The following is a 25,827-nucleotide window of genomic DNA, read 5'->3' as shown; positions in this document are numbered from 1 at the left end:
ATTAACAAATACAGACTCATTTCTCCTACGATTCTTAAAAGCTTCTTGTCCCTCATGAAAATGCAACCTAAATGGTATTACAAAGGCAGTGACAGTCTCTTAGGTTAGGAAAACAACAGAACATACCTAGTTGCTGACTTCTTCCCTCTTTATAACCTCTCATTAGAGTTGATACACCAACATTTACATGATAGAGTCCTTTTTATTAGAGGCAAACTGTTCTTAAAATACATTAACAACTGTCACCTACATGCTCAGTGGCTCTCTGTAGTTAGCCTAACACTTCAGAATGTGTTAAAATCACACATAAAAGTTACAGTAGTCTAACACTCAGGAACTAAGAGTCTTTTAAAGGTTTAATTCAACCACTAATGGATTTTCTCCCAAGTTAGGAAACATTTATATATCACTGATTTACTGCAGGTGTGGTAACTGAATTTGGACTTACACATACCAGCTGCAAGCAAATCAAGGGAAAGGCTCCATAAATCAGTTTAAGGCACTGTAGGCTTCATGGAGCTTGGACTGAGACAGAATTTCCCCACACAAGCACAGAAAACAAATGGGAGTTTATAATTTCCTCTGTCACAGCTCATAACTTTTAAAGGTTAGAAATCAAAGCACCACTAGAATGGAATTTTATACATTTGAATGGGATGGACATCAGGCATCCCAGAAGATGATTTATATCGCATCCTTTCTTCATAGAATGAAAGAATGAAGACTGCAATGGTTATGACAAAGGGATTGACTAATTGCATTATTTGGTAACTAAGCTCTCCTGGAATTTCTCTGGATAGATCAAGATTTCTGACTTTCTCTTTGTTTTACAGAAACTGTTCTCCAACTATTCTGCTTTTTCAAACAAATCTGCAATACATGCTATGTTTAGCTTTTTTTTTTTTCCCCAACAAGTTGCCCTGGCTCAGAGTCAGACATTGTAAGACAAGAAGCCACAGTGACTTTATCCAAGAAATATGAGGTGGCAGAGATCCAGGACGCCCAGCACTCAAGGTGAAAGAACAGCATAGAGAAAGATTCTCAAATTAATTGTCAATTACAGAAGACTGCTGGAGTGAATACTAGATGTATGCATGGGATAATGTACCCAGGCTCCCGCACAACTGAGCAGTGAAGAGTGCAGAAGCAATTACTGTTTTTAAAAAGAATGAGATATCATCACTGGAAAAGGATATAAAAAGAAGGAGAACGTTTAAGTATCTCCACATACCAAACAGATGACAGTCTTCTAGAAGAAGAAGGGTCAGAGGACCTGACTGAAGGACCTACCTGTAAACGAGGGACAGGAAATGAATGGCTCATTTTTTTCAATGTGTGGCAGGAGGCATAATGCACTAAGAAATCATGTCCTGTTTCGTGTAACTGCAAAGTCATCAGGTAGTAAAGACTTCATCTCTGACACAGGTGGCTGACAAAGAGCCTGGGAGCGCTCCATACTCAGCTGTCAGCAGTTCTCAGGAAATGTTGCACAAACTCTGGATTCCTCCTGAATAAACACCAGTGAAACACTCCTCAAGGATGATACAGCAAATTTGCTTTTTTGTTAGCATTCTCCACATACCTTCATCCTAGCTCCCACTGGCATGCCACAAGAGCATGGAAAGAGCTAGAGATTGAAGTCAGTGCAGCAGCTGCTCCTCCTAGCTCTTTGAATAGAGGGAAAACAGCTTTTGCCCAATGCATGGGGAGTGATATCATCAAGTTAGCAAGCCAAGAACAGAAGGGATACATCAGAAAGGAAAGAGGAACAAGAGCTTCTCCTTGCAAAGCAAACAGTCGTCCTTTTTTTAGAGCAAAATCTTTGCGTAAAAAGCTCTCACGAAGTACCTCATGGGAGTTTCAGACCATTTTCAAGAGCTGGAAGAAAAACAGTCCTGGGGTTAAAGTGGTAACCCAGATCTGGAGAGACACACTTCAGTTCTTTGCTCTGCCAAGCATTCTTGCATGACCTTAGGCAAAAGCACTGAAACTGTAGATAGTGGATACCTTGGCTTCAAAAGCAAAGCTGGTCTAAGAAGTTCTTGCCTTCCCTCCACCTACCATGCGCTGCCTCCACACCTGCACGGCCCTGGCAGCCTGCAGGCACCATGCTGTAAACCAACCTGCTGAGCAGAAAGATGTTAAAAGTAAGTTTTTTGTTGTGTTTTTCAGAGACAAGGGGATAATGCTGCATTGGATCGCTTCAGCGATCCAATCTCAACCAGTCAGAACAGCAAAAGCAAAGGAGAAGAGAGGTGGCTGGAAAAGTCTGTGGCAGCACAAGGTCTCGATAAGCAGATGAAAAGAAGGCTGGGAAGCCAGGAATCTGCTCTAGCCAGCATTGCTGCTGAACGCAACGTGCTGTGTGACAACCTACCTCAGCACATCCCAGTCACCATCTCCCAGCTGGGGCCGGCAGCCATGCCCCAAGCCTGCTGCACAGATAAATGGGAGCACAGGCCCAAGGCGCCTCAGGTGACCAGGACCATAGGGAGGCCAACAACAAAAAGCAGCAGCCAGTCTCATTTCAGTAAGCCCTGGTTTTCAAAGCTGACATGCAAATCTCTGCTTACCCTACATAATATGAACATTCTCCTACAAACCTCGGCTCCTGATTAACTCGGTGCTGCACTTGCCAGCGCTATCTGAATGAGCCTGTGAGCCCAATTAGCAGCAGATGCAGCGCTAACACTCCTCACCTGCTGTGCTTACCAGTCCTCAGATCAGGAAGGGAAGGGAATATATCAAAGACTTGTGGAGGGAAGGAAGCTTAGAAAAGGGCTCAGAAAGGATGAGGGAAATAGATGTCTGCAACTGTTCCTCGGGCAAGGAAGCAGAGCCCTATACAAAAGGGAAAACATACGAGCCTAGGGAAAACACCGCTACAGATCATGAAAAACATTTACGGGGCTGATCCGGCACCCTGGCAACACGCCCCAGGAGCGGGGGACTCGAGGGCCTTCCAGCCTCGCCTGCATCCCCCAGAGCTTCTCTTTGCATGCACTGGCACAGCAGCAAAGGCACCTCGCTCATCCATCTTTTCCACGAGTTCTCCTTGACTTCCACTGCTTTTTTTTTTTAGTGCTTTGACGAAGAAGAAAGGAGACTCTCGGGCCTCCAGCTGCAGCACCAGCGCAGCCCTGACAGGTGCCATTTCACCGAACTTTCCTGAGCTCCCAAATTCCACAGCTGCCTCTCAGTTTTACCTGAACGTCTATACATATGAACTGGGCGCTCACCCATCAAACCGTCTGCCAGCTTTTTCACTGCAACTGTCGGCATGACTTTTACCAATAAGGAAAAAAGAAAATGGTGTGCCAATGCAGATTTTTAATTAGAGGAGCAAGGAACCTGCCTCTGGATGGAGGTTCTAAAATAGAGTTAAGGAACGGATAGATGTGAATCCTGGAGCTTTGGACTGGCGAGAAAACAGAAAAGGAGACTTAATGCTATGTTTAATGTTGCATTTAATACTATAACTTTTTTATCTTACTATGTATGCTGGCTGTTTACATCTCATTCCAAGATACCTAAATCTCTCCACGTGTTAGGCAAGGAGAATCTAGACACACAAAATGGTGGCCAATTTCACAACCATATTTTTAAACCTCAACTTTCTCAGCACTAAAAGGAAGATCATTATTTTATTTTTTGACAGTAGCAGCCACATATTTGGTGAGCCTTTTCTGTTGTTGTCATGTTCAAAATCGTGACTATGGCTGTTAGTTACAGATATAATGGAAATGCTTCGGAACATCACTTTTATGCAAAGTGTAGTCAAATAAGCCTTCTAGGATCCCATGACCATTTCTGCATAATTTTACAGGTGTCTGGATGTGAAATGTGGCCTCTAACAACTGCTCACCAGTCCCCAAGTGCAGCCCACAAATTACCCACTGGTTGACAGCAGTCTCAGTGGAGAAACATCACCCAGTCAGAGCCAACTGGATTGTGCAACACAGAAATGCTTTCTGGATTTTCTGACAGTAGTTTGCATTTGAAGTCTTGTGGCCTCCAGAATATGTCACAAAAGGCCAACCTTTCCAAACAACGATCCTGACAGTAACACAATTAAATAGATGGTTTTGCTTCCTACAGACACGTTCCCTTATCTGTGAAATGGGAACGATGATGTGCTTTCAAAGAGTGGAAATTAATGTCTCTTTCACTGAGCTTTACATCTGTATTTGCCTTTCGAGCATTTACTCCCAAAATGTAAAGGCTGACACAGAGAACTGCAAGAGAACTGATGGCATGGTGCTGCACTCACAACTGTATCTGAATTCCACCCTTGCAGGTCAGGTATACAGAGCAGAGAGAGAAACACAGATGCAAAAGACCTGCATACAAAGAGTGGAAAAGCTTTTTTTAGCTAGTGTGATTTCGGATAGGTTTTTAAAATGACTCTTCCAATCTAGCATTTCAAAGCAGAGGGACGATTGAAATCATGCAAGGATTCTAATCTCAACCGAAAAAAAATAAAAATCTGTCCTTTTTACTGAAAACAAAGGAGAAGAGCCAAAGTAGCAGCCTGCTCTTCAGCTCTCTGGAACACAAATCATCCAGCAGTGCACTGTAGGTCAATCCCAGGTCTTCTAGGGGACCTCTGGTCAGCTCCTGGATATCATAGGAATCTCAAGACCCCAGCCATGATGGCTCCTTCTCCTTCCCTACGCATGCTGTATTTCAGTTTCTAGTCTTCACGTTCTCCCAGCGTATGTACATTTAGCAGCTCGTGGCATGCACTGAGGGATACAGAGCAGACATTTACGGGCATCTCCGGACTGCATCTGTCAGACAGCTGCCTGCCCTTGCAGAGAGAACTGGATCTACACGGTGCCTTGTGATCTTACATTTCTTGACATACCTGTCATGTACCTGAGAAGTCAGTCATTTTTTTAAAATCCTATCCACCAAATACCTTTTTATTTTTATGGCATGACAAGCTGCATAAGCATCTGTGAAGTGAATTCTCTCCAGTTGAGAGCAGTTATCATCATTGTACCATGCATCCATCCTAGACCATTAGTTTTAGCTGGAAGAGAAGGAGATGCAATTTCAAAAGACGTAAGTAGGCTAGTAGTCCTTGGTAAGAGTCCCAGCCACCTCACCCCTTTTGGTCATTTTGTTTGACCCACCATCATGACTCCATTTATCCAATACTATTTGCATTACTGCAGAAAAGTGTGGGTCTCAAGCATGACTACTGGAAAAAAGCAAAGTTCACAGTAGTATTCAAACTGCATGAAACAAACATATATATTCTATAAAACATTGAATTTTCAGGTTAAGTTCCATGAAAATCTCACTCAGGAGAAGCAATCACAGTGGTCCAAAGCTTATAGTGTGATGAAGAATTCTGTGTTAAAAGGAATTTGGGTCATGAAAGTCTGAGGAGGAAAATCTTATTTCCCAGGGTCTACCCTCTGCTGCTTTTAATTCAAAAGCACACAAGTGCTTTTGGTACGCTCCTAAAAAGGTCTTTTCTATACTGATCCTCCCCTTCCCTCCCATACTTCTTCAGAATGTAAAGGTTCTGCCCTTATGACTGTCCAGCATGCCCCATGAATTAGTCTATTAGGTAGGTAGTGTCCTACCTGGCCAAACACACACATTCTGACCTCTCAAGTACAGCTGCAGCTTTGACAGATGAAAATCACAGCTCAAATCCCTCTTTTCATGAGTAAATACTGAGTGACTTTTCTTTTTCTTCTTTGTATCGCAGGGATTGTATTGCAGAGATGTTACACATATCTAAAACCAATTCCGCTAGCCAACAAGAGGCAGTTCTCACTGTGTAACATCTCAAATGCTCATGGTTTCACTTCACTGCATCTAGAAGGTACAAACATGGATGACTGAAGCAGCCAAAGGAAAGGTCACAGCATCACCACGACACAAAATTGGAACAGAACAGCAGCAAGTTTCACTTAACAGCAAATTAAAGCCTGTTTGTGGTGAATCACACTTGCCTGTTCTTACCTCTAGGGACTGCTGGGAGGATTGGGTTGTCAGGCGCTCTGAAAGCATGAAGTGTGATATTATTTGGCAAAATCAAAAGGTGTAAATAATATATGCATATTCCTCTACCTTCAGAGAAAGAGTTAGTGTATTATTTAGTATAAATAAACAATAAAGACACAAAGTCAAGAGCACCCAAAATATATGGAAGAATATATCTGAGCTGCGACTTTGCATCAGCCATTTGGGATTTTAGACACAATTTGGGGTTTTCTGTTCTGGGAAAATAAAAGAGAATGAGCTCTAAAGAGAAATGAAACAACTGAAAGATTCATTTGCGCTTGGCTTGTTTTATTATTATTTTTAAATCAGAAGGGAAAAAAAAAGGACCCCATTACTGCACAGAAATGAAAGACTCACTTCAGATATTCACTGACAACTGTAAGACTGCACTTTATAGCTTTCTTTCACGATCAGCTGTACAATAAGCACCCAGTGCTGGACTTCCACTGCAAACATTTCAAAACATCCAAGTGCATGTGAACAGTCTGCACAGGGCATCACTGTGACAGTCCCAAAACGTCCTTCAGTGTTACCCAAAGAACGAGAAAGATTACTTGTTCTGAGATACGTTATAAAAAAAAAAAAAAAAAAAAAGCAAAAAATGTGATGTGATATTACTTCAAATTAAAATGAAGCAATTTTTTTTTATGCTTTATACGCTCTCCAATCCCACTAAGTGTAATTATAGATATCTGTCTACTTACAAATCTCTCTGTATAAAGGAAAAAGGATAACAATTTTTAGCTGTCCAAATTACAACAGACTGTAATATACAAAAGCAATAAACACAGGTTCTGCCAGCAATCAGATAACACTTATCGTAAACAATAGCTTCTGCGATTTATTTGAAACAGGTTCAGCTGCTACAACTTAAAATTTGGTTATTCTTGCTTTCGTGCTGGATTTTCAGCAGGTGGTGAGCACATGATAGAAGTGTTTAACCACAAGAGATTTCGAAAAGGGGCCTGTATTTCATTGCATATAAAGTATAACAAAAATTTATTTCCTAAAATCACTTTTCCATCTCCCAGTGGTCTCAACGAGTTTGTAGTGGCTACTTCTAAAACTTTCTCATTTTGCCTTCTCAGCTCTCCTAGCTTCATGCACAGCTTGATGCCACAAGCTGACCAGCATTCAGAAGTGACTCCAAACCTCACCCTTTCTGTGTGCAGGCTTTATTGTTGTTGTTTGTTTTGTTTATTTTATGCAAATAAGATATGGTACAACTCACCGAAGTAAGTGTTAACTCCGGGTATGTTAACTCCAAAAGTATGGACCAAGTTTCTTGCTGCAGTATGATTTACCATAGCTCTGGCAGCCATGGAAGAGCTACTAAGAAGTCTTACCATGCATTGGATGCATTCAAGGCCAGGCTGGATGTGGCTCTGGGCAGCCTGGTCTGGTTGTTGGTGATCCTGCACATAGCAGGAAGGGTTGAAACTAGATAATCATTGTGGTCCTTTTCCACTCAGGCCATTCTATGATTCTACAAACATCTTATTTTGAGTGAATATCACTCTTGCCTTGCAACATGGCTGGCGTGGGTACTATATCACAGAATAATAGTGATCCCAACACATCGCTGGTTAACAAGATGGGAAAGTACCTGCAACGAGGACGCAGACTTAGAACCTTAAAGGCTAGGTGGGACAGGGCAGTCCCTCTATGGATCCCGCCTCTCTAGAGAGAGAATGGATCCACTTTTCTCCAGGCACATGGGTTCTCCTACCCCTCCTCACTTCCAGCATCCCCTTTGTGGCCTTCATTCCCCATCTCAGTGAGACCAGATCCAGCAGGTCCATCTGTCTTTTCCATGAAGATGAGGAATGTTTTAACATTAACATCAGTGGTCAAGGATTCCACAGTGATGAAGCCACAAAAAGTGTACTGCATTCTAATGTTATCTCTCTCCCTCCAGGTATACATCACTTTGAGTTGTGAGATACTTAGGGCTTGTACTTTGTTTATTCTCCTAAAGCAGATTAGCAAGAAAATGGAAGGTTAACAGAACATTAAGGCTGAGAATTTAAATGAACTAGCTAGGAAAAACAAGGCTGTAATTCTCATAACTGCTCTACGCCAACCATCTTGCACGTATGCAGAATTCGGTATCGTTGTAGAGGCTGAGAAATTTATGTTGCTATATACCTGTAATATGACAGAGTTGCATTTACTGCAGGAACTTTTAATTTCCCAACGTCTACATTAAATTCCCAATATAGTTTTGCACTAGCTGTCTTCTGTTGGTGGTGGGGGCTTTTAAACACTCATTTCCCATGCTTTAAGAATAAGTGAATGAAGCTGTGTTTGAATACTGAAATAAATGCAGACAACTTTCACCAATTTTTACATATGATCTGCAGACTAAATACATCAATCCATCTCACACCTATACCTTTAAAATCAATTACTGGAGTAACCATATTTAGTGTACAGAACCCAAAAGCACACTTAATTGGAGCTCAGCACATTAGACGTTTAGAGAAATCTTATGTACGTGTGACTAGAATTTCAACAACAGACAGAGTTGCTACAAAAAGCTCACTTAGAGCAAAAGATAGTGAATGTTTGGAGTGGGAAAAGGGGCCTAGTGAGCCTCAATAACCCCCACCCAGAATTTGTTGGTGCTGTGTTAGCCCTCCTCTGCACCCTTCCCCAAACCCCTCCTCAAAACAGTGACTGATACAGCTCCACCTGACAAGTTTTTTTCTGACGCTGAGTTAATAAAAGCTCACTGCCAAGCACACAGCAGCAGCTGTCCCAGCCAAGCCACCCACGCCTGCTCAAGAAGCGATGCTTGGGCTGACCATAGCTTCAGCGTGCGATTTTCTCACGCAAGAACACAGCCTCTTTCTGTCTGATGCATCTAGAGAGGAATTTCTATTCTGATTAAACCTCTGGACCTTCCTGCAAATGGCCAGCAATATTCAGTTTGAAATACTGTTTTTTTTTTTTTTTTTTTTTTTTTTTTGTAGCAACAACAACAACAATAAAAGCAGGCTTTCTTCAGCAAGACATCAAACGCGGATGCACTTACTCAGTGCAGAGCATGTTTACCCTGATTTCTTTGAGCAAAGGGAAAAAAGCCCAGCCTGCTACTGGATTCAATAGACTGAGCATGGGGCAGCACGGCCAGCCCAAGGCAGCAGTTTTACACCTCTGTTTCTCACGTTTGCATGTGTTTCAGGGAAGGAAAGATGCATTGGAAGAGGGATTGAGGACAAACAAGACCTCAGCTGATATAACAGCAGCCATCTTTAACGTTTTGTCTTTCCAAAACCAGGATAGAGGAACAAGCCTACTTAAAACTGTTCGCTTGCCTGTAAGCTGCAAACTCATCCAAACAGCAAGAAATAGATGGCTGTCTCACCTCTACACCGGGAGAACATATTTCAGCAATGACAAGGGCATTTTTATTTTTGCAGCCACGAGACACAGAGCAGATCCCAAATGCCACTGAGGTTGCCACATATGCTCACAGCTCAGCCCATGTTCAACAGAGACTGACCCTGCGAACCACAGGCTGCAGCTCACTGCAGCAGGCACGCTGCACACTTTCCCAGATGAAAGTTTAGAAATCCCATAATAACCATAGCGAAAGTGGGTGCTGACGAATGGCAACCTGGGTCACCTTCTCCTTGCCAAACCTGACACCTGGCCAGACTCCAGGAAAGCATACAATTCCCAGTAGATGGCTACATCTACATTAAACTCTATGAGCTGTAAAAGAATTCCACTTCTGATTGCTTATGTATATTATGTGGTACAGACTGCTGTGTCCATTTTGTGATTCTGTTTGTTGAGATTTTTTCGGTTTTGTGGTTGTTTTTGAGGGGGGAGGGGGGAGAAGAGAGGTATTGGCTTTTTTTTTTTTTTCCTTTATTTAATCTATTTCAAGGTAGCCAGCACAGTAAATGCTTAGCTTTCCCCCCTGCAGCATTTATTTAGCTTTCAGTTACCTCAGACCAAAATTATTTCACCTGGTTTATATATTACAGTCGAGTACACTGCAGACAGAATTACTGCAACAGTACTATGTAAATCAAACCCACATGTTAAATAAAACAGTAACACACTGCAATGTGTATCTGTCCATAAGCATTCAGCTACTGGCGTCAATCCCACATTTACCATGTGAATGGGAAGATTCCCTCAAAGCGACAGAATCTTAATTCTTCCTCCCCAAATTCAAACATATGCATTAAGGAAACACTTCAAACATCAATATCTTTTTCTCCTAAGGCACACTTCTTGTCTGTAATTAGTTTCCATTGGTCAAGTGGTTTTGCTTCCATGTATCAGGCTACAGTAATGTTTTAAGTGATGCTCTGTGATTCATCCCACACCATCTAATATAATATTTTTTCCCCCTTCACCCAGAATGAGAAGGAATGGAGAGAAAGAAGAAGGTAGGGGAAAAAAAAAAAAAAAAATTGCCTGCAATCATATTGTTACACTGTGCACAGTTTATGGCTGGCACACATCCAGTTTGCAGTTGCGATAAGAAATGTGTAATCCTATTATACGGAGAGGAGTCAGAATGTACAAATAGGTCCTGGAAATAGGAACTTCTCCTGTAAGATTATTCTTTTTGCCATAATAGTTCTGCAAGTAGGTCTAGACAGTAGCTCTTCACTATTCTCCCCACTGCAAACGGAAAGCCAACCGTCGGAACAATGAACCACACGTGAGCAGGGATTTTTCCACCAGACAAGAGGCAGTGCTGTACAGTTACTTACAAGAGGAACGTTAATTAGAATGATGGCTACAAGTCTTAGGACGTGAAGAGTGCATCGCGTTGTATGAAAAGATCCCAGCCTGCCCTAACGCTACCGCATTCTGCGAGGTTGTCAAATCCTGCACGCTAAGCAGTTTTTAGGGAACAAGAACAGCCATGCTTTTCATGGCATTTTGTAGTGCTGTCTCTTTAATAAGACAATACAGAAACCATCTCCCAAGCGCAGAGCTATCAGGCTGCTGAAAAGCATGTTCTTGCACTGAAAGCATAAAACCAAACATCGCCTGCAATGTAAGTCAACTTTCCTGTGGAGTTTAATTCCTGTGTAATTCCGACATGGTTATCTGTTTTTTCTCATTTCCTTCACATGATGACACTGCATGATAATGGGTTTGATGAAAAACAAACAAACAAAAAAATTGGCTATGAATTCCCCGACTTCCCACATGTGTAATGCTTTTGACATTAGACTGGTTAAAATAAAGGACAGTGCTGTCTTCAAAGGCTTTCACTGTTTGCAAAGGGACCTTGAGATCCACGCCAGAAGTGGCTGCATTCCTACATGAACAAAATCATGACTTCACCTTACTCCTGTCTGATCAAACCACCAAGTTCCTCACAGTAGAGGGCTCTTGAAATGCAAAGTATTAAGAAAAGGCACAAAGAATAAACAATTAAAAAGCACTCACAAGCATGAAGGCAGAAGTAAAGGACATGGTCATATGGTTGCACTGTACATACAAGCACCATAAATTATCTCAAGCAGCAGCGAGTATGCTAGTTTATTACAAACCCCATCAGAGTGTGGCTGGATTATTACTGGCGCTTGAATTGGCTGATTTGGTGTATTTGCATATACCAAGCTAGATTGAGTATATTTGCATGAAACTGCAGTTACTCCTGTGAGTACAATGTAGGCATTCTCAATAACTACCAACAAACACATTTAGCATCCTGTCTTCTAACTTGCTGCAGCAGCAGAGAGTTTACAGGTAGGAAATTTAATTCTCTTCAGGGTACAAAAGGGAATCGGAGATGAGAAAAGAAAAAAAAAAGGCAAAATAAATAGTTCTATTACAATCAAGACAGTTTTACATTTATAGTTATACAAAGGCAGTGACTAAATGGTGTCCTAGGTCAGAGGAATACACGCACATTTCCATTAAGCTCAGCAGGAGGATGAGTGCAGACACCAGAATTTAAATATACTACTCGTAAATAACTAAGGTGTGTTGTTTTCTTAACCTTAAATAGCACTCTCCCATTAAGAGCACTGAATTCTGGCTTTTCCCAGCTGCTGTGCAGTCCGAGCATCAGGCAGCACAGAGGCTGAGGGCAGCCGCTCCAAGCAGGGGTCGGCTGAGACGATCTCCAAAGGTGCCTTCCAACCTCAGTGATTCTGTGAGCCTGGGATAATTAAATAATATTTATTTCTCACAAAGAGGTTGAATGTCACAAATTCTAAGTGTAAAATAACAGCGAGGCAATCAGATTAAAGAGATTCTGTTGAGTTAGAGTGGGCAGTAACACATGTACCGCAATCCAATTAGTAAAGAAGCTTTTCCACGTTGTTAAAGTGCCTTGTGCACTGAACTACCTTCACCTGACCTGACAAGCAACGAATTATCTGCTGTAGCTGGACTCTTGCAGATTAATTAATAAAAAAAAAAAAAACAGAAGAAAGAGATGGAAGGGAACTGCACCAAAAAAAAATGCATAATGTTCCTAGTGATATGAACATAGGCACCTTGATGTGAACCTAGTAACTTGCAAAATCCTCCAGCAAGAGGAGAAAGATGAGTAATTCGAAGTACTGAAAGAAGTCAAAGCCAATTGGAAATCTTGAGTCTTGCTATAAATGATACAGACTCTCTACTTCATTTGTGAGTTTTAGGAGTTTGCTGCTTGTTTTTTTCCCCCCTCACAACAATGTAAAACGATTTTTGTAAAATGTAAAAATGTAAAAAAACAATGTTTTTTCCAAGAAACATGCAGCCATTTGTTAATCCATGTGTCACTTTAGGGATGGTTTTGGAAGATGGAGAAGACCGGCAGATGTGGGAAGGACCAGTTGCCAACAACACAGAGCTGCTGCCTCCTGCTACTCAGCACTGGGTGCCCATTGTGTGAATGACCTGAGAATTTTGCTTGGAAGGAATGCAGTGGCACTACGACCTGGAAGAGTCTTTGACACCATACTCAAATGCCAAGCTGCAGAATCAAGCTGTCCCCTACATATTTATGCAACAAGCAAACATCTCCAGTGCACAGCCCTGGCACTGGCATGCAGCTAACGCTGTAATTAAAGTGCATGCTTTGCAGATAAGCAGGATCCTCTAGCTCTCTTTTATTTTCTCATTTCCATGAATGATCTACTGGAGACCACAACTGTAGCCTTGAGAGATGTCATCCTGGTGGTGTTTTTACATAATGAAATGCATATGGTCAGAAATAAATTAGTAGCTGGGGCTACAGCATAGCAGGCTCATGAGGTGAGATCTTTCCTCATCAATGTCATTTTCTAATAAAGAGGCTGATAAATTGTTTAAAAATTCTGCTTGTAGTTTTCTTGCCAGCTTAGAAGGGATTCCTGGTACCTGCACACTGCTTATGCAGTGTGGGAACAAATACTCCCCCTGTACAATGCCAAATGAAGACCACAGATCAATTCCCCAAGTTGCCCCAAGAGGCACTGAGTAAGCTGAGACCAGCCAGCTCCTGCCTCCCAGAGAGATGCAACCCAGGAACCGACTCCCCTTGGTAGTAGGAGCAGCTTCAAATGAGGCTTCAGGATATTTTGCATCCCTGGTGTTCATTATACATCAAGAAATGGCAGAGAATGAGACATGTCAAATGGAGACATTGCAATGTCCCTGCAACTACAGCAGCTTGCACACCCTCCTCACGACAGTTAATTCCCATTCCTGGTATTGCTCACCTTTTCCCACAGCAAACGTGGCTGTTAACAGCACAATACACCTTTTTCATTTATGTTTCAGAAGAAACAGTTTACTTAAATTTTAGTCTATAGAGAAGACTAGGAAAAAAAAAAATGTTTGCATAACCACAGGTCATTCAACAAGCTGCATAACACCAGGAAAGCCTGAAGAAAGGCAAAAAGCAATTACATACTCTGACACTGTGGGTGACTTTTTTCTCTTCTGCGATTTGCTTCGTGTCTTATCTCATATTCTATAAGCACTTGTTACTGTGTTTTAACTGTATAGAATAGAAAGAGGAAGGGAATAAAAAAAAAAAAGCATAAGACAAATAAAAGTGCAGTAATAAATGCGGGGATAGGTAGGTAGTTACTGGTGGAGAGAAAAGAAAATTTGTACTCATCTATGAAAAAGGAACCTACATGAGCTAGGAAAAGTTAGACGACCAAAAGAAAAGAAATTGCAGTTAACAGAAGATTTCTTTCTGACCACTTGTGACCTGAGCAATTCTAGTAGTAACAACTAACGTTATTCACTGTGGATATACTGGGAGAAAAAAATGATAAAACAAAGGCAGAGAAGCACAGAAAAAAAATCTGCAGAAGGTACGTTTTTCATGTTCTCATTCCGCTCAGAAACAGCAAAAACATACAGTCTATTAAAGACTGCTCAAACTGCCAATTTTAAGAATTCAGTCAAATAATTATGAAGAAATGCAGGGGGGGAGAACAAGTCCAGCAATTCTTCCTCCCCATCAGCCTACAAACCAAACACACCCCAAATAAGAGATCAGTTGCATTCGTCGCAGTGCAATTTTCATATAGCTTACTGTTTGGCCTAATTTAATGAAAAGATGGTCCAGACGATTATTATCTCAGCAAGAGGAAATCTGTGTAGACAACTATAACAGACTGCTATAATCACTGCATCTTATCTCTTAACTGAAGGCACATCTAAAGGAAGAGGATAAAATAACTCCATTTCGCTAACCATCAAAAAAGTTGGCAACTTCCAACCATGGCCACAGGCCGTCCAGCCTGCCAACTTTTGGTAATAATTCCCTTCTGTGAACATGTCCACTTGAGCAGGAAAATATACCATCAAAGTATGCTACAAGGACAGCTTAGTCATCGCCTGGGTAATGAAGGTGGCATTATTTTACCACCAAACATCAGGCTGGAGCTCAGACAGTCCGGGCTCCATTCCCAATACGGCCATAAATTGTCTTGGGGAAAAGTAGTGCTTGCTTCCATCTAAAAGGACAATGTCATCCCCAGTTGGTAAGGATTATATAAATAGCTAAGTAGATTGAAATGAGAGGGTTTTAAGGAATATACAAAATAGCTCAGGGCTTGAAGTTCAGCTGACTACAGAGCTCTGCTCTTAAGCCAGAAGCAGCAAGACTTGTATGGAAACCTTCCTGAAAGCCATTTTTGTATTAGGAACATTCCTCAAGACTCTTTAGGAACATAAATCAGTGCTGCTGAACTGCACACTTGTATGGTATGGCATCAACTCTTTGAAAGGGTAGATAACTGCAGGACAAGGGAAAATGGTTTGAAGTTGAGGGAGGGAAGATTTAGATTGGATGTCAGGGCGAGGTTCTTTACAGAGAGAGTGGTGAAGTGCTAGAACAGCTGCCCAGAGAGGCTGTGGATGCCCCATCCCTAGAGATGTTCAAGGCCAGGTTGGATGGGGTCCTGGGCAGCCTGGTCTGGTATTAAATGTGGAGGTTGGGGCCCTGCATGTGGCAAGGAGACTCATGATCCTTGAGGTCCCTTCCAACTCAAACCATTCTGTGATTCTGTGAAGTCTGAACTGAATTTCATCGGCTGAGAACAAATATTTCCATGAGCAGACACTTCTAAATTAGGGGGTTTTTTTTGTTTTGTTTTTTAAATTACATTTGTGCATACACTTTTTATTCTAATTGTACGCAGCCACAACTGAATGCTTTTTAGTATTGTGCAAGAACATAAACAGAATAAACAAATCCAGATGCTGCGCAGCAGATGAATGTTTCTAATAGAAAAATAAAAACATCAGAAGAAAAGGTTAAGTGATTTGAGCAAGGTCAAAAAAGCAAGCCACTGGCAAAGCTACAAGTGAAGTCAACCACATGGTTTCACCTGTGAATTTCAGAGTTCGAGGCTAATGACTTAGCCAAAAGATCTCCTTGTGTCTCTTAGGTATCTTCATATCACCATATACACTGCAGCCTCACAAATAAATAGATCTGCTGAACTGGAATTGCAACACTCAGGTTCAGTATCTGAGAGGAAAGCTGTTCCAGTAACTAGAAAACCAGTCACTGAAGGTGAAATGAGGCTCAGATCTATTCCTTTTCCAACAGCCTTTAAGTCACATGCCAGATTATGGGAAGTTAGGTATCCAGTCAGATTTCATCAGTCTGTCTCAGTTTCATCTCTGAAATAGAGATAACACTCCACCACTCATGGGTTAGATTTTACAGGAAGAAAAGTCTAACGTACAAGTTTAATATGATTGCTCTGGAGGACAGCTACTCTGATTGTGGCCAAGGTAGAAGCAACACATATGAAAGCTAAAATAGAAATACAGTCCTTGTAGATTGGCATTGTCATCCTCTCTGCTCACTTCCAGTTATAAGAACAGAGAAGTAGAAGAGAGACTATAAAGCAACAGAAGCAGCCATTGGTTGTCTTCACCCCCAGCCATTCCTCCATCACCAGCACCAATTTCAAGTGCTTTCTGTACTTTCTATGCACACACACACACACACTCCAGAGACAGTTGCTACACTACTGTTAAGTAAGCATAAGCAATGGGAGAGCAGACATGCTCCTTCCTGAGCTCACCATTCATGCTGGCGAAGTTTCAGAGTTTTCCAGCCCAAACAAACCCTTCAACATGTTGTAATAAAAAAACATCCTCATAGCCAAGGATCTGCCCTGAGCCAGCAGTAATTAAAATTAATCATTCACAATTATTTTCATGGGTATGTTCAAAAAGAGACACGAGCAGCTTGCAGAGTCCTCAAAGTTGACAGACCTTGAAATAGGCTGTGGTCAGGTACAGCGCGTTCCTGGGTTCCTGGGTTTCAAGCAGTTAACATGCTTTGCATATCTATTCACTGCCCTGCTCACAGCGTCTGCAGCGCTGACATTCAGAGGCACCTCGTTTCTGCAATCCAACACCTGAGTTGGCATCAACGTATCACTTAGGGGACTGATAAGAAAATAAATCTTTAAGTTAAAGATTACTATTACAGAAAACTATTGCTACCCAGCTGGGATTTATCATAAAATGATAGAATGGCCTGGGTTGAAAAGGACCACAATGATTTAGTTCCAACCCCCTGCTATGTGCAGGGTCTCCAACCAGCACACCAGGCTGCCCAGAGCCACATCCAGCCTGGCCTTGAATGCCTCCAGGGATGGGGCATCCACAGCCTCCTTGGGCAACCTGTTCCAGTGTATCACCACCTTCTGGGTGAAAAACTTCCTCTGAAGATCTAACCTAAACCTCCCCTGTTTTAGTTTAAAACCATTCCCCCTTGTCCTATCACTATCCACCTTCATAAACAGTTGTTAGGGCCACATCAATATTAATATTTCTTATTCTTCTTCTAAACTTGAGATTCTCCCCATTTTCTACATGCTTACATTAAGTGTTTAATCACAGTCTTCTTCCTTTTCAGCTTCACCGGTCACTACTTCTGCTATTTTGAGGGAGGTGAAGAGATTTCTAAAGCACAGAGCATCCTGAAGGTTACCAAGCTTTAAAACTATTAAAGAAATTACATTTATAGCAGTAGAAGAATGAATAAAATTTGATGCAAGAGATTAAGATTGTCACCTTCCGGAAAACTACTTATTTATATAAGCAATTTTTAGGGACTAAGCATCTACTATTCATGATAGCAGCCTTGATCAATTCCATCCCTTTGAAACTTATCGTAAAATGTAAGAGTGCCTGTCTTACGTATATAAAACCAAAATTTGCAGGCACTGTATAGGACCGAGATTGTAACCATCGCAGAGAGAAAGCAATCTCACACCTAACAGATTGCAGATCCCTAGGTATCAACCTGCACACCACTCCTTCCTTCCCATCAGCCGGGATATTGATTTTTACAATGCATACTGGGGGAAGGAAAAAAAAGATTGCAGAAGCTACACTTGAAGGAGGAATATGATAATGGTATCGCTGGCCACCCACCACACATGTTCTGTAATTGGAACTCAACACTGGAACGGAAAGGAAGAGGTGATGGAGGATCCAACTTTTTACATTAATCAACTCTCAGCATGATTTTTAGTTGTAAGACTTCAAAGAAACACATATTCCCTCTTTACTGAAGTAGACAAACGCCTGATAAATATGTTTTCCTTTTTATCTTTATAATCTAGAGTGATTTTCTATACTGTGTGTAGGTAGGACGCTGTGCAGGAAACAGCTGTGCAGAGCACTGCCTGGTGAGGGAACAGTTACAAAGCACTTCAGAGATTCCAGACAGGGTTCAGGAAACATCTCTTGAAGAAACGTAGCCAGAGAAGGGGAAGTACTCAAGTTCAGAAGTTTCCATTGCAGTCGCTAACACTGCAGTCAGTTTGAAGACATCACTCCAGATTTCTGTGTTTTTATCCAAGGCACCAACATTTTCCTCAGCTCTGTATTTACCTGCCTCCCACAGTTCCTTTCTGTTGGTCACCACAATTTTCAGTCAATGGCAATACAGGCATTAGGATGCTAAAATTCAGGGCTTCCCTCTCTTCAGCCTCTGCACCATGAGCCCTGCAAGTGCATCAAAGCTTCCGGAGGTATAACTTCAGACCTGGGATGAACACTGCCAGCTCCCACAGCAGCTCTCCCTTCATCCCTTCTTTCCACATCCATGAACATTTGCAGCTCAGAAGAGCAACCAGCATGCCAGCTGCCCTCTGTGCCCACCACGAAGCCTACTTCTGTCTTGCACAGTTCCTATGATTTTTGCCCCCTTCAAAGTTTTGGAGATAATTAGAAGAATGAGCTCAAAAGTGCGCACAGAGAAAAAGGCATGGAGGTCTCAGAAGGTGAAGGACAGAGTTCCATTTTGCTACTTTAAACAATGTACAACTTTGCATTTTTGCTCCCATTTTAAGTACAAAAGCAGCATTCTTGCCAGAGCTGATACGGTCTTAGCATATAAGCAAGTCTGGGAGCACAGAAAGAACTCTCTTTTACTAGTCCAGTCATCACAGGAAAATAGCTGACCTTTCAGACATAGAAGGCTACAGAAATGGCATTTTTACAAAGTGAAGACCATTGGTCTAGGCATACATACACAAATCTACATGTACATACACACATAAAACCTTCCTACCTTGCTTTAAAATCTGAGTCTTCCTGAAGCTTGCACTGCCAGTAACAAATGCAGCTGTTTTAGATGGGGAAAGAAAAACACAGCTGAGAAAAATACTGTGGAAAGACATTAGCAGCAGAAGACAAAGTTTCCTATTACCTACTGTAATTATGGAGAAGTGTTATTTTTTATTCTGTCTCTGCCTAACTCCTCCATTCTTTTTCCATCAGCTTTAAAAAATGATTTTAGGATTTAAACAAAATAGGGTCATTTGGGGGACTGCATGCTTCTGTCCAAAGCCTTCCCTGCTTCTCCCTAGGGGGAAAAAATAAACAAGCAGAAATCAAGCAGCAGCAACAAAAGAGAAGTGGAGTTTGCAGTTCTTCAGTTTCTCTTTCCCCCTTCCCTAATGCTAATTCAGAGCAGTTCTTTGCAGAGACTGTAAACACCCACACAACTTTCCAGGTGGGGAAAAATACACTAAGTACGTAATTTCTTTAGTCTTTCTTTAGGAATTTCTTTAGTCTTTCTTCTTTAAGTGGCAAGATATAAGATCTGGACAAACACATGGAATCTTTGGCAGAACGGAAAGAAGGTTTGGGGCACTGCAAGGCTTTGATGGCTATGGTGTCTTTCCCTGTGTACCAACCAGCCTGCATAACCTAATAGCATTAGCTTACTAACATATATTAATAGGTGTAAGAGGAAGGAGAAGGAGGGGAAAAAAAAGCCACTGGAACATATTCCACCTACGCTCTGTGCTACTAATCACAAACTCGGGTAGAAGGAAATCTTTTTTTCTCCTGGTTAGGGAAAAATGCAAGAAACAGAAAAAGACGTGATGGGGGAAAGCATTTATTTACACATTTTTCTGGAAATCATCATATAAAAAACCTAACAGTAATCACTGCATTTATCAATCCACGGCAAGAAAAGAGAAAGTGGGAAAAAGAAACCTACTTGGGAAGTGCCACAACGTCTTACAGCTGGTAGTTTCAGAGTGATAAATATAATGCTGGTCTCAGACTGCTAGAAGGATTTAGAGGTAGCTGTAAAACACCAAGTGCAGTTAACAGTTGGTGTTGGGTCTGGTGTTAGGATTAAAAAGCTCTGCTAATCACAAGAAATGTAAAAAGATTAAGGGGTGGTGGTTGCCAGTAAGGTCTTTAAGAGCATGTATGTGTTGAAATTCACTGTGGGATTAAAATTCCTCACGTTGGAAAAAAAAAAAAAAAAGAAAAAAGAATTAAAAAAAGGAGTGATAGATCATAAATGCAGCAGCCAGTTTCACTTTCACTGTCCAGAACCCATTCCCAAGGATTAGAGATTTATGATTGGAAATGAAAAACGTATGCCATGGCTTACTGTGAAGGATCTAGGAGGGTTTTAGTGAGGAGAAGCAAGCATTTGTATTCTGAGACTTAGGAATTAACTACACTACTAAAACCTATTAAAACAGTGGGCTTTGGGAAAGAGATTTTGCTTACCAAAAACCTGCCTGAAGACAGTGGAGTCACAGCTTCCGAAAGGTAATGTAACACAAATCATGATGGCATCCAGTATCTGCATCCTTTCGGTAGGAAGAACAAAGTGACACCTTCATTTCCTGGCTCCTGGCTGTTTTAGATTTACCTGCGTGATCTATTTATATTGCTACTTGTCAAGGACAAGTTAACCTCCCCATATAAAATATTCAAATTGGTGTAAGAGAACCCCCTGCCCCCAGAAGGATTAATTAATAATAAAAAATCCAGCTTCCTAAAACCTCAACATAAGTATCTTTTAAAGTCTAGATTTGAATTTTGGATGGATTTTTTTCTTAAACAAGGCACTTTAGGCAATGCAGATCACAGCATCACAAGGTATGATTCCCCGCCTTGCCTATGACACTGAGCTCCATCAGCAGCGATCACACTGTTCATTGCTGTCACCCTCAGCTACCACCACCCTGATCTGGAGGGCAAGTTGTACAACGATGGACAGCCAGCAACTGCTTAGCACTGAGACCAACTAAAACTTGCCTCCCTCCAGAAATGTTGTAAATATATCCAAAGATTCAGAGCAAAACTCTATTGCAGCCACGTGATGAATGTCCTCTTAACAGGTTGCCCAGAGAAGCTGTGGATACCGCATCCCTGGTGGTGATCAACACCAGGCTGAGAGTGTGGATGGCAACCCTGCCCTTGGCAGAGGGGCTGGAACTGGATAATGGCCAGAGAAGGGCAACGAAACTGGTGAGGGGTCTGGAGCACAAATCTTATGAGGAGCGGCTGAGGGAGCTGGGATTGTTTAGTCTGGAGAAGAGGAGGCTCAGGGGAGACCTCACTGCACTCTACAACTTCCTGAAGGGAGGCTGTGATGAGGAGGGGTGTGGCCTCTTCTCCCAGGCAACAAACAGGACCCGAGGAAATGGCCGCAAGTTGTACCAGAGGAGGTTTAGACATAAGGAAGGACTTTTTCTCTCAGAGAGTGGTCAGGCACTGGAATGGCTGCCCAGGGAGGTGGTGGAGTCGCCGTCCCTGGCAGTGTTTAAGAGGCATCTGGATGAGGACTACGAGATCTGGTTTAATAGCTTGTGGTACCAATGGTGATGGGTGGACGGTTGGACTAGGTGATCTTGTAGGTCCTTTCCAAACTTGTCTTTCTATGATTCTATGGATCTCTAAGGTCCCTTCTAACCTAAGCCATTCTATGGCTCTAAGATTTCTAGGCACCCTGAGTTCAAATGCTGACTCAAAGCAATTTTTTTTCCACACACTAATTTACCTTCAATAAATCTGAATGTTGCTGTTCAGGTGGCTAGGGAATAGCTTGGGATAAGACTGTTTCATCACGTTCATCTCGCACTCCTTTCAGCCAAGTGCTCCTGGAGCATGTCTGGATTTTCAGAATCCATAAGATTCCACTTCCCTTCTGTTCCCCTCAAGCGAGTATTTCTTCCAGATGCCTGTAGCAGAAGCAGAAATCACCATCTTGCAAGAGTTATAAAACACTCATATTAAATAATAGAGGTGAAAGCACTGTGTATGATTTCTGCAGAAGTCTTTTCAGAAGAACAGACAAATTTATTCACTGCATTATGGAACAGTTTGAGAAAACAAGATCATACAATGTACAGTGCCTCTATTTAAATTGTTTCATTTCTATTCATGAGTGCACTGATTAGATACGCCGAAAATATCATCAGTAAGAAATAAATAATTCTGCCAAATTAATAGCTGTTGATTTCTTTTTACCTGAAAACGTAAGTAGCATCTCATTCACACTAGACAAAGCTGCTATAATTTGGATACACCAGTCTTGTTGGTTCACGTCTACATAGCACACCCAGACAGGTATTCATCTGTATTTCCTTAATAATAAACAACTTCTTTCAAAATGCCAAGTTGTTTTAGTGAGTTAAGATTACCTAACACATACTCTGCTTGGAGAGGTTTAGGAGTAGGTTGGTTTTTGTATCTGTTGTCTTCTCCAAACAGTAGGTTGAGAGAAACAAATTGCTCCAAATGCGGAACTTGGTGTAGAAACCGCATGTTAGGGAATAGAGGCAAACTTGCTGTATTAGACAGAATTGATCTCAGGCTCACCAAATGCTCTTTATTTAATAACATCTTTCTGCCTCAGAAATAAACCAGCCAGAAGCAATCACCGCTAGCAACATTAGATAATGGGAGCTATTAACCAGCCCCCAAATGAGGGCTCTCCAGTACCTTCAACTCTCTGTGTTTTTCTGGGGAAACATGGGGAAGGGTAGGTATGTGTAAATGGAGCAGAAGGTATTATTTATCATGAGGATCACACTAATATTTTGCATGTTTAAAAAAATATATATAAAGACACAGCTAACGTGCTTTAAAATAAAACACTGCAGAATGATGAATGCAGTCTATCTGTTGAGCTTACAAACCTACGAGAAACGTTCCATGTTTTTGAGAAATTCATCCAGTTTGAACTGACAATGAATTATTCTTCTAGAAATCAAATGTAATTGCTTTAACATTTCAAAAAAAATCTAAATGCGCAGCCGAATACCTTCGGAGCACCCAGTTTGCAAAGCAGCCAAGTGATACACCTCCGAGAGCTCCTGTTAGCTCCTGCAGGCGAGACAGATCAAGGAAATGCTGAGTGGAGGTGCAATGTGACAGTTATTAGCAAAACAGGAGTAATTTGACAGAGAAAAAAAATCTGACAAAATCTCAGTTCTCAGCTACAGATTTTGAAAGCCTATTTGCACATAAATTGGAAGAAAACAATTCTTGCATTAGAAACTGATGAAGATGAAACAATGTATCCCAAATCCTAACGTATTTGAAATTATTTTCTTTGATTCAAAGCCGATAATCCTATAACAGGCAGTAACTAAATAGTAGCTTATCAGACTTGCTCTGCATGTTGAAGAGACTGCACAGCCAGATCCTGATTTGGGGCCACTCTAATATCAGAATAACTGGATTTACTGCTGTATTCACACCTTTGTTTTTGCCATCTGAAACGGCTGCAGCACGCAGTGCATTTGGCTGTGTTTTAAGCATTAGCGGCATAAATATCCCCTTGTGTACCATATACTTCACCACTTCTTGCTTCCCATAAATCAAGCCTAGAACCAATCATCTTTTTGTGTTAGACATTAATGGCAACTCCATTATTCAAATCCAGCCTGTGCAGCTTTGCCTTTCACAGGGACGTACAGCAGCTCACAAGCAGGCTTACAGCTGAGCAAGGAGCCATTCCAATCTGCCCGGGGTCTTCCTACCCCTCCATCGCCAGCAGAGATGAGGTGCTCCACATCTTTCGATTTGTCGGTGCAAAAGGCATTTTAAAAACTTCTATGAGGTGTAACAAAGTGAAACAGTGGGGAAGGCATTTTGCACTCCTGCAGGAACTGCAGCTTTGTGTCACTGTAAACATTGTCTACGTGTTTTAGCTCAATATCTCTGCTTACCAGTACGTGTTCTTCGCCGCATTACAATTAGATGCATAGGCAAAGAGACCTTTGGTGTCATTAAATCAAATTCCTCTACCAACACACAGAGATTTTATGCACTGTTGTCTTTTCTGCTTGCTGTTACATTTCCACGTTCAGTGCAGAACACAGTAACAGTTGCAGGTACCTTCCCCTGTTTACAGTACCCACCAAGAACAATTCCAAAACCAAATAAAAAAAATTGGCTATGATTTAAGCAGCACAAACTGCTTTCCCATGGGGTTTCTCTTTTTTCTCTCCTCTTTCCCTCATCTCTCAGTTCAGGAGGATAGGGAACATGAAAACTAAATGGATTTATGCTTAAATAATTCATCTTTTCAGGCACATCAAACCAAGTACTAAAGTTCATCCACAGGGCTAGCAGCATTTAGCTGATTCCAGTGGTATTTTAAGCAGGGTTCTGGAGAGCTAGTTGCAAAAGGTTGGGAGGAAAGACTGAACAGCTGTGTTGCTGTGCAGTTCGGGACCACATGCTATAACCCCACCTAGTCTTGTTGAGGACATCTGACGGGGACATGGCACCAGCTGTGCCCAACACCGCTGCGTTTCGGAGACCCGTCCCTGAACAAGAGATGCTTTGTGAGCAGGGTGAGCTTTGGCACATTCAGGAAAGCCTCAGAATTACAAATGCCGAGCATCGCTCTCCTGCCAAGTGGTAACAAAATATGTGGCAACATAAAGTGTCTTTAGGAGAGCAGCGCCCATAGGGCACACATCCGAGCTCACTGACTTCAGCCTAGGAGCCAAGTTGCCTTTAAGTAAGGTCCTCTGGGGGTTGGAACTGAAGCCATGATAGCAACTTGCCTCCTCTTTAAGCACAGGAGGGAAAACAGAAGGTTTCCTTTGTATATTTCCAAACATCCTTTGAAGGAATGATGATGGGTTTACTAATGCAGAAAATCAAGTGATATTCCTCTGTAACCTTTGCTGCGCTTGCTCTTGAAGTCATGTTTATTGTGCTAACTACACTGTACCACATTCTTGCAGCTAAAGAGGAAAAAAATCTGTTTTGCTTCTTGCTCTCTTTTTTATTCTCTTAAAACCCAGATACTCTCCAATTCCTACTATTAACTGCTTGCTTTAACAACACCAGAGGTCTCTTTCCTGCACATGGCTATCAATGTGCTAGAAGAGTCTGCAAAAAAGAGTGAGGGAAACAGGGCTTTCCCACAACTGAGAGGTGTTCCTGTGATTTATACCCAGAACCTATTGTTGTCCAGACTACATCAGACAAAGCAGTAAAGAAAAGTAATTAGATTTCAGGGTGTAATGACATCTGACTAGAATTTCAGTAACATTGCTTGGCCTGTGTGGGAAACAATTGGTCAAAGAAAGAAAACATTTTGCCACATGGAAAACTTTAAGTGGGTTAGTAACCTGGTACTGTACCAGAGATGAATTTTTCCAGTCAGGTTTATATCTTCAAATTCACTGAAGTGGAGATTTATTGCAGCAAAGACAGAGAAAACCACTGGAGGAATGTGCTGGAAGTGGAGCGGGACAAAAGGAAAACAAACAAAGAAAATACAATATTCTTGGATTTGCAGTGGCTTAACTGAAATGCCTTTGTGTTTCCAGTCTAAATTAACATGGTTCATAATAATATTATCTAACTCACAAAAAACCACAAGATTTGGTAAAATGTTATGTTTTGCAGAATATGTTTTGGGCAAATTGCATTAGAAATAGCTTGAAAGATCTTCAAGAAGTATCGTCATGAAGACACGTTTATTTTTTGTGGTATAATTTGAGACCTTCAGCAGAAAGCAATGTCACTGCGAGCAGCGATGGCTTCAAGCCACTGCTTATGCAGTGGAAG

At 41.6% G+C, this 25,827-nt stretch overlaps 1 protein-coding gene across 5 annotated transcripts in view; it reads right to left on the bottom strand.

The window, feature by feature from the left end:
• Window positions 1–25,827, bottom strand: part of KLHL29 (kelch like family member 29) — a 401,375-nt gene that overhangs the window by 297,681 nt on the left and 77,867 nt on the right. Inside the window, exon 1 of one of the 5 annotated variants that reach the window (XM_019613318.3) lies at window positions 21,791–21,922. The exons of the other annotated variants lie outside the window; for them this stretch is intronic. The gene's annotated coding sequence lies outside the window, so the exon portion shown is untranslated. Of the gene's footprint in view, window positions 1–21,790; window positions 21,923–25,827 lie in introns of those variants that run through there. 5 annotated transcript variants of the gene reach the window in all.

This window comes from Meleagris gallopavo, chromosome 2 (genome assembly GCF_905368555.1).
Source record: "Meleagris gallopavo chromosome 2, MGAL_WU_HG_1.1, whole genome shotgun sequence".
Lineage (NCBI taxonomy): Eukaryota > Metazoa > Chordata > Aves > Galliformes > Phasianidae > Meleagris > Meleagris gallopavo.
This window is presented reverse-complemented; position numbering and strand designations above follow the sequence as displayed.